At 40.4% G+C, this 9327-nt stretch overlaps 1 long non-coding RNA gene across 1 annotated transcript; it reads left to right on the forward strand.

Moving 5' to 3' along the window:
• On the forward strand, window positions 1-2594 carry LOC131308256 (uncharacterized). The gene is made up of 3 exons (XR_009194393.1): window positions 1-323; window positions 1317-1439; window positions 2182-2594. It is a non-coding gene; the product is annotated as an uncharacterized LOC131308256 (long non-coding RNA).
• Window positions 2595-9327: the final 6733 nt, after the last annotated feature.

The raw sequence follows: 9327 nt of genomic DNA on the forward strand, positions 1-9327 counted from the left end.
GGTGACTGGAGGCATTGTTCAAGAGGAGGAGTATTTGCTTTTCTCTTGTCAATACATTAGAAGTTTGAGCCAATGTTTATTATAATCCTAGATGGGGGAGAACATGACTTAGGTTTTCATTTCTTAGAAGTCATAACCCAGTTTTTCATCTTTAGAGGCCCTGTTTGATAACGTTATGGAGGAGCTGGTATTGAAGAAGAAATAATTTCATTTAATTAACCACAGAAGATAGGGAATAAAACATCATAGCATGACATATTAGTTGTTGTAGATGAGACTGAGGACCTACGCTATTCGTGTTTATCGTCCAAAAGTATTAAGGGGTTGTTTGGATGCATCCATGAGAGGAGGGATTAGCTTTCACCCCTTCATAAGACCTGGGGCCCAGGCTTTACCCCCGTTTGGGAACAAAAAACAGAGGGGTTTTCAAGAAGACCGGTTCTTGGCCAAGACCGGAGGAAGGGGGCATCGGGGGTCTTATATTCAGATAGGGTCTGAGGTCTCCATAAGTTATACCCCCAATCCCCTCGAAATTTGATGATTTTACCCTTATTTATCCCCCTTCCTTCACCCCCAATCTTCCATTTCTGTAGCCCACTTTATCACACACATGCACAGCCAGATTGGGGAAAATGGAAAATAGAGAGAGAGAGAGAGAGAGAGAGAGAAAGAGAGAGAGGGGCATATAATGACGACGGCGAGGAGCCGCCGACGATCGACGACGATCTGGGACGACGGCTGCTGTTGCTACGCTTTTTCTTCTTCCGTCGTTCTCTGACTTACCCTCTCTCTCTCTCTCTCTCTCTCTCTACAACAGTAACAATGAGATAATAAAAAGGATTGGAAAAATTATTCAGTGCATGTGTGCCCATGCGACCCCACCCATCCACTGTGCTTTAAAAAATGAAATTATTGCTTACCTTTGATCCAAAATAAACGAAATTATAAAATAAAACACTTTAAAAAAATTATAATTTTTGATACTTATTACATTGATTAAATTATAAGTAAAATAAATTATTGCGGCTTAAATTGTGAAAGAATAATTAAATTTGTAATTATATATAAAATGTAATACATAATTAATTTAGGGACTATACAAGGGCAAAAAGGTCATTTGACAGCTTTTTATATCATCCACCCTTCCTTATACCCCCTATTAATCCTCCATCCAAACAAAATATTATTTAATCTCCCTCCATAAATATCACATCAATGTGGGCCCTCCCTTATTAACTAATACCCCCTACTATCTTATCCCCCCTTATTAACTAATACCCTAAATTCTTTACCCGCATCCAAACGGGCCGTAAAAGCATACAAAATATCATCTATAACATAACTTCGGAAATTTTCTAGCCCAAACCTTCTGGCTCCCCACCTCACTACCGAACATACTCGCAAATTTTCAAGCCCAAAAAGTGTTGTGGGCTTCATGGGTGAGGAAAGATGGTTATATGAAGTTTTATTGGTTGTCACAACGAAGTTACATTCTATCTTGGATCGTGTTCTGTTTTTTCTTCGATTTTTCAAGCTGTTGCATTATTAGTTGGATATCTAGTACTGACTCTATGAGAGCTTGCTTAATGTTGCCTTCTCATGCTTTGCATAACCTGATTGTGGAGGAAGTGAAGGCATGCTTATGTTCCTTGAGGAATTTGAAATCTGAAACTTAGAGATCTAGAATAGGCTTCTAGCTAGTGCTTGGAGCCTTAGCTCCATGATTTTCTGTCTCATATAATTTCTAAGCTCTTTTGCTTCTTATTGCTTTGTTTTCCTTAGTTGATTAGCTAGGTGCTATTTGGCTTGACTGTGCTTGTTTGGATTTCTTCCATTGCATCTGGTTAGTTTGCTTTAATGAAAGGTTAACTTACCAAAAACGAACAAAAACGAAAATTTGCGGTTTAGATGTTCGGATTATAGTTTTATGCTAAATTATGTACTTATGAGCTTAGATGTTGATCCTTACATGCTGGAAATCTATTGTAAGCTTAAAGTCTGTGTGTGTGCTGAAACGTAGAGAGTGGAAGCTAGAATTGAAAACAAAATACTAAAATATGCGTTTCAAAGTGTTGTATTATATGCTACTGCATTTCCTAGTTATGAGCTCGCATGCTGGAAATATTATTTATGTGCTAGATTGTTCACCTATTAGTACCTGAGATATTGTGGTCTTTACAGGCTCCACGTCACTCTCGAGTATGAAGCGTGTACGGGGTTCAACATGGGGGAAGAATTCGGACGAGTTAAGGAGAATACTTGGTCATTCTATTGCGGTTGATAATAATCACGAAACTATGGCGGTAGAGGTCGAGTATTGAACTTCCTGGCTCGTGCTATCAAGGAGCATACATGAGATCATGACTAGCTCGAGACATTGGGTGGGGAAAGATTTGGTTTTGGAGTCCTATTGTTCAGCGAGTTGGTGTAATTTGGTGTATTGTATACATCTTGAATGGATTAAATTCTCGTATGATTTGGAATGAATGTATCTGTTGTCTGAGTTATTGTATGAGTTTAGATGGATTGAATATGTAAAGAAGTTTTACATTTGTGATATTTATAAATTTCTAAATGAGCTTGGATGGGACAAATGCATATGGACAGGTTATTGGGAAAATAGGAATTTTAATAAAAAAATTATACTCCCTCCATCCCAAATTCTTTGTTCGGTCCGCGAAATGGAGCGTTAAAAATAATACAATTTTTGCAAGAAAAAATCAAAAGTTTTTTAACAACTTACTAGATATTAATGAATATTTTTAATTTGTGAAAAAAATTTGAATTTTTTCTTGAAAAAATTGCATTATTTTTAACACTCTGTTTTGCAGACCGGACAAAAAATTTGGGACGGAGGGAGTATTGAAATACTATCGCCGATACGAAGTTGGTCAGCAGTGAAAGTCACGAAGAAACTACACAGCAGTGAAGGTAACTTTTGGCGGCAAACATAGCATATCGCCAATTGTTCTTACTTTTGCCAATGCAAAATCCTATAGGCAAAGTGTTGGAGGTCTTAAATTTTGACCCAATTTTGCCGATGCAGTAGCATTTGCCGATGCAAGTTTGCATCGCTGAAGCTATTACCTTTGCCGACAAGTGCCAATTCACATCGGTAAATGTCTTTCCCGATATACTAAGACCGATAGGCCGCCGACACAACGTTTTTCATCGACGAAAACCTTCACCGACACAATTACACTTTTGCCTATGCGTTATATTGCATCGCCATATTTGCATTTTCTTGTAGTGAACCTTGCGGCCGCAAACTTTGACCCGTTTGACCTTGTGGTTGGGATTCTAGGTCAGACCTTGCAGCAGGGAGATTTAAACCTTGCAGCCGCGAACTCAACCTTGCGGCCAGAACATTGAACCTTGTCTTTTCCATTTTCGGACCTTTGAATGTGTTCCATAGGACTCCGGGCATAGTTTTATGAACCGTTTTGACCCCCGATCATTATTTTATTGATATTTGACTAATTACCATGCAACCCTATCATAGTACGAGTGATTTGATTACCTGAACATACATTATTCACATGGTACGTGTTAATTTAAGTGTCAGGGTAGCTTTTCTTATTACTTTATGAGTTGAATTGATGCCTGGACACCATTGTATGATTAAGCTACTGTTTTCCATGCATTGTACCAACTTTAAAATGTTAGAATATGATTTCTGTTCATTATATGTATTGTATGGATACTTGAACATTGTTATATGTTTTCCTACCTTGTATTAACTTTAAACTTTCGGACATGCTATGTATGATTGATAAATTGGACTTAGGAGCACTGGGTTGGTATATGCTAGAAATCATCTAGAAGATATTAGGTAAAGGAAGAATTAGAAAGTGATTGAGTTAAGGTTTGGAGATGGGTGCGAATAGGGGCCAATCTCATGTTAAGATGGGAGCTAACAGGGGCCTAGTCTTGTGTTAAGGTAGGTGCGAACAGGGGCCTAGCCTTGTATTATAATGGGTGCGAACAGGGGCCTAGTCTTGATTTTAGTGACGATCCTAACTGATGGTACGCCATGAGCAGTTCCAAAGAAGGTATCGTGCCCTTACTATGGCTATAGATGGAATATATCCTTTTAGAGCCCCGTGTGCAGGACGGGCTCAGAGGAATTGGCCCATGACACGGTCATAGTTAGGGATTGGGGGAAAGATTGGTCTTGAGGAGAAGATCGTAGAGTTCACATAAGGTAACAGATAGTAAGAAAAGAATTATGTGTTATATTCTTCAACTCTTGTATTTCAATTATTGTCAATATCTGCTTAGTTGTAATTTAAGGAGGATAGTAGGGTAAGGGTTTTATCTACTGAGTGTCGACTCACGACGTTTAAAACGCTAGGTATTGAAGAGGAACAATTCAATCAACCGGAGGAGCAGTACCCCACTTAAGACCTCCCGGCCCAGGAAGGGGAGTTTGTCGAGCCATGGATTAACTATTATTAGAAGAAGCTCTTAATATTTTAGTATTGTATGTTCAATTCCAAGAAGTGTTTGCACAGCTTATCAAACTTTATTTATTATCGGTTTGTAATAATTATGGATGTCAACATAAGCTTTTATAATTAAAGACTTTCACTACTTATCTTTGTTATTTATTAAATGCATTCTTTGAATATTATTAAATCATTTAAAAAGATTCAAATAATGTGTCAAAAAATCGAGGCGTTACAACTTTGTATCAGAGCTCTAGGTTTAAAACACTCAGCCTTAGGTAGATTCGGTAGAAATTAATATTGAGATTATGACTTGTTTAATTAATTATCGTTATTTAAACCTTGTAGTATGCGCTATGTACCCCAAAATTTTATTATAAATTATTTTCCTGTAGATGGACCCCGCTTTCTGTGCAAGGCTGATCGATGAGTGGACAAGGCTCCAAGACCTCTTAGCATGCCTAGGACCTAACTTCTTGTTCGAAGATCCATACATTCCAGCAGAGTTCCCTATTTTCTACTCCCAGTTTCAGTGGCAAAAGACCAACCTGTCCCCCTTCAGCACCGTTTCACCATTCTCAACATTGGGGACCTCAGAGAAGGATAATTATTGAAAGGGAGGTTCAAGAACTCTTGAGGTCTATACCAGGAATCACCATGGAAGATGACCCCTACTTTCCGTACTATTCGAATCAAGATCTTGTTTCACCTCGAGCTTCTGTCGCTTCCACTTCCACTGTAGAGGCCCGTATTTTCAAAAAATCGTTTAAAACTTTTATAAATGCTAAAATAAGAAATTTGTGGAATTTAATTGATTCGGGATCAATATGATAGAATTATAAGTGGAACGGGTGCTAGTGTAAGATGTATATGTATGGGTATATATATAGAAGTGTGTGGTGTAGAGAAATATATTTTCCCAAACACACACACACACCCCACGCCTCTCTCTCCATCGGCTTTCTTCTCTCTTTCTCACATTCTCACTCAAAAATCCCACTCCAAGTTCAAAACCCACCAAGATCCTTCACCAAATCATCTTCTTCTTGGGCTCTCGACCTTGGGTTTCATTGGAGCAAACTCGGAGAGGAGTATTCTCAGAGGATTTCGAATTCAAAAGCTAGGGCTCGATCAATCTTGTTGGGTTTCGTTGTCCAAGTTGAGGTAGGGATTTCTTACTCCCTCTACACGTTTATGAGTAAATTCAATGTCCAAAACTTGCCTTGGATTGTTATTTGGAGGCCTTGTGTTTGCCCTTCAAAGCTGTCAAAATCGTGCTGAAAAACCTAGGTGCTACATGTACCAGTGTTTACCCCGGTACATGTAGCAAACCCAGATGTCTCTTATTTCGCCCATTGGGTACATGTAGCGCCCTTAACTGCTACATGTACCAAATTCAAATTGTATCTTTTGTTCGATGGGTACATGTAGCACCCGTAATTGCTACATGTACCAAACTCAGATTATACCTTTTGTTTGCTGGGTACATGTAGCGCCCTTAACCCTACTACATGAACCAAACTAGAAAATTTTGAAAAGTTTCTCCTTCCATGGTTTGAACCCCCGATCACTTCTAATACCTTTTAAACGTCTTTAAATCATCCCTAAGATTGATTGCTCGTATTCCAATGATTTATAGATCATACTCCCTCTTTTGGCTCTCATTATAACAAAGAAAAGTGTTAAACTAAATGAATATGATACTCGTTCCTTTGTTCAAGCATTTGGGATGTTATGTGAGCATTGTGGCATGTTGTATGATTGATATGGACTTGACATGTATTATGCTTTAAGATATTGAGACTTGTCAAATGAAAATCACAACTTAGAACGATAGAACGATACAAAGAAAACCATGGATATACTATAAGGTGTGCTGCTGGAAATAGGACGCACGGGGTCCCAAATGCCCGAAAGTGCACAAGAAAGCCACGGATCCACCATTCGGCGTGATGCCGGAATGAATACAAGACGCACGGGGTCCCAAATGCCCAGTGAAAATCGTGAATACTTGACATAATGAAAACAGAGAACTTAAAGATTATTAAGCGAAGTGAATATGAATGGTGTTGGTTATCAATTCTTATCCTCTTACTCTTATTCATGTGGGAAACCTTCTTGTTGTCGATGTTCATCTCGGTGCATTATCTACCTCATATGCATATAGTTTGAGTAAAGAATTCTCTACTGGGCTAGTTTAGCTCAACCTATTATTATTTTCAGGTACCTCTCAGGGGCATTGATATGGAGTGCTTGCTGTGCATTTGACCATACTTTTGAAAGCTAACACTGAGGAATTACAAAGACATCTTTTGTAAAATCCTTTTGAAGATGTAATCATAATTTCAATTATATTCTTTTGTCTTACTCTCTTTGGATTATTGCCTAAGAATTTGGGGCCGGAGTGCCATTATTGTAAGCTTTTAAACTTGATGATTGTTCTCTTAGATGAATTATGGGAAGCATTTTGGGGTATTATGATGTATTATTGCGATGGACTTTCTCTGGAAATGCTATTATTATTATGTTGAAAATCAAGGACGTGACAACTTGGTATCGGAGCATAAGTTTAGAATACCTCAAGACCGTGGGGAGACATAGTCTCATGTGTTCAAAAAGCATTGCATCTTTTACATGACATGTGTGTGCTTGTGTGATTGACATTCATGGAATTATGTGGCATTACATTTACCTTATCATAGAGTGGTGTAGAGTTGTTAAACCATGTTGGGAAGTTGGGGGTTTGACCTCATAGTAAATATGTTGCGGTTGATAGTTTTCTCTCTTAATCCTTGTAGCAAGATGCCTCCGAAGCGCAGTAATAGGCGGGGTGGAGCTGGAAATAGGGGTGCTTATGGCCGTGGTTGTGGCCATGCGGAACCATTGGAAGATGAGGCTAGCCAACATGGGGAAGCTTCATACGTGGATGCGGAATTGGGGGCCAGATCGGATCCGAGGGCACGAAATTTTCACAACCCTCTTGCTAGTGATATTGTTGCGGCACTTGCAGTTGGTAATCTTTTGCAACCTCCCCCTAGGGATAATGCGGACAGTCGGGCCCTAGTAGCCATGCAAGAATTTTGTTGTCTAAATCCACCTCTATTTGATGGGGCAAGTAGTGACCCTCTCATGGCCGACCACTGGTTGGCACAAATCCATAAGAACTTCACCGCTCTTAAGATTACCGAAGATGACCTGTGGGTGAGTATGGTGGCCGTTCAACTTGTCGGAGAGGCCGGTGAGTGGTGGGAGTCTATTTTAGAGGGTAGGAAGGACGCGAGGAGGGCAGTTAGGACTGCGGCTCAGGCGAATGAGCCCGATGTTGAAAATTTAACGTGGGTCGAATTCGAGGATCTATTTGCAAGTCAGTCTTTTTCGGACTCATTTCGTGACCAATTGAGGGATCAATTTGAGAAACTTGAGCAGGGTAATATGACTGTTTCTGAATGCACATTGAGGTTTTAGTCCTTGTCACGATTTGCTCCTGAGATAGTAGAAACCAAGGATAGAAAATGTCGACGCTTCGAGAGGGGTTTACATTCTTCCATAAAGAGGTTGGTAGTGGCTCAGCACAAGATGAGATATTTCGAGGTTGTTGAGTGCACGAGGAGTGTCGAATACCGAAGGAGTCTCAGAGAAATAGGGGAGTTTAGGAACCGAGGCAGTCGGCCGTTGCCGTTAGTTCTTCAAGACTTTTGGGAGCCAGGGGAGGAAAATGCCAAGGGAGTCGTCTTTAGCAACTCAAAGCCAACCGAGTGTTAGGGCATCAACCATTTCTTTTGGGGTTCGAGGAGCTCATTCTAGACTAGTGGCTACATGTCACTATTGTGGTAAATCGGGCCACTTTCGTGCGGATTGCCAAACGAAGGCATGTTCAACCATTTCTTTTGGGGTTCGAGGAGCTCATTCTAGACTAGTGGCTACATGTCACTATTGTGGTAAATCGGGCCACTTTCGGATTGCCAAACGAAGGCATGTTTCGTGTGTGGCAAGTTTAGCCATCTTGCTAGGGTTTGTCCTCATAAGGGAGGAGGCGCTCGTAGTGAGTCGGGTTCCATGCAGTAGCCGGGGTCAGGGCATGGTTTTGGCCAACAGTCATTCAGAGGTACGCAAAAGCAACAACAACCACATTTTCGTCAGGCCTCTACCGTTCAAGGCTCTCAGAGTGAAAGGGGTGCGAGTTCTTCTACTCCCACTCAGGCTTCAGGGCAGTGGGGAGGATTTGTGCAGAATCAGGCTACTCAAGGAAGGGTCTTTGCAATCACTGCTACTATTCCACCACCTCCAGTCACTCCTCATGCTCCAGAGGCTTCGGTTGTGAGGGGTACATTTCTATTGTTCAATTCCTTTGCTAAAGTACTCTTTAATTCTGGAGCATTTCATTCATTTATTGCTGCATCCTTTGTGTGTGCTTTGGAATTGGAAACTGAAAGTCTAAGTCCACCATCGTTTGTTGAGACACACTTAGGGGGTAGGACTCCTTTAGATAGTATTTGTTGAAACTGTGAACTTCTTATTCATGATCGCCACTTCACCTTTGATTTCATTGTATTGGGAATGTCGAGCTTTGACCTTATTCTGGGAATGGATTGGTTATCGATGTTTTATGCCACCATCAATTGTTTCAAGCGTCGAGTTCGTATTTGTCTGCCCGAGGGTGCTTGTTTCGAGTTCTTTGGGGAACGTCGGGAACCATTGGAGCCGTATTTGTGTGGGTCTCTAGAGTAGGAGTCCGTTTATTCTTTGTTGGCAAGTTTGACTCCGGATGAGGATGCATCCGCGCGTAGGGAGTTGCCCCTTATTGTTTGCGATTTTTCAGATGTGTTTTTGGAGGAGTTACCCAATTTACCTCCCGAGAGAGAATTTGAGTTTACTATCG

Source organism: Rhododendron vialii, chromosome 11a (assembly GCF_030253575.1).
Source record: "Rhododendron vialii isolate Sample 1 chromosome 11a, ASM3025357v1".
Lineage (NCBI taxonomy): Eukaryota > Viridiplantae > Streptophyta > Magnoliopsida > Ericales > Ericaceae > Rhododendron > Rhododendron vialii.